Raw genomic sequence first — 921 nt, forward strand, 5'->3', positions numbered from 1 at the left:
TGTGTGTGTGTGTGTGTGTGTGTGTGTGTGTGTATAGCTGAAGGATTAAAATTAATCAAAGGACATACTAAGTATGTCTACCTGCTAGAAATAACAGTCAAAACTCTTATTTAAAACACCAACATTTTGGCGATTTAAATAAGTTTTGACTGTTATTTCCAGCAGGTGGACATACTTAATTTTAATCCTTCAGCTGTTTAATGATTTGGGGGTGGGGGCTGCAGTCGCCTATAGATGTAAATTGATCAGAACGTTGGTCATCTTTTAAGTGAAAAATCTCCAGAATAGAATTTTTTAAAACCATTTCTGACATGTACGTTCTGTTAAGCAACCGATACTATAAACTTCACATATCTCTTTGAGAGCCTCAGCAGCTTTCTTGCCTTTATAGAAATAAAGAAAGCAAAATGTGGAAAATGTTCGTTTTTGCACTCCATGTTAAAACTGACGCTGAACTGACAGCTGTAAACAAAATTACGAGCAATTTGCTTCTGAAGTAAACTAAGAGTAATGGCTATCAAATATCAGAAGGAAAAAATGATTACAATGACAAAAGTGATTCCAAAAAATTGTAAATCTATTTCCGAAAAACGAAATTACTTGCTTGCCAACCCAATACATGTTGATTAATTGAGATACTCCAGCAGTCTGTTGGAGTATGTCAACCGATCAACATGTAGCTTCCTTAATGTCCCTTTGCCTTGATGATATTTTTCTCTAAGTCTTCAAAATGCAAACTTGTTTTATTCTATGGGCTTGTATATTGAATTGAGTGTAAATTGAAACACTTGTAGGCAATACTAATTAATAAAATAATTTATATCTGTTAAATCTCTCCATTTTCTTATTTAATAATTGTGTGTGTGTGTGTGTGTGTGTGTGTGTGTGTGTGTGTGTGTGTGTGTGTGTGTGTGTGTGTGT

Source organism: Octopus bimaculoides, chromosome 10 (genome assembly GCF_001194135.2).
Source record: "Octopus bimaculoides isolate UCB-OBI-ISO-001 chromosome 10, ASM119413v2, whole genome shotgun sequence".
NCBI classification, from domain to species: domain Eukaryota; kingdom Metazoa; phylum Mollusca; class Cephalopoda; order Octopoda; family Octopodidae; genus Octopus; species Octopus bimaculoides.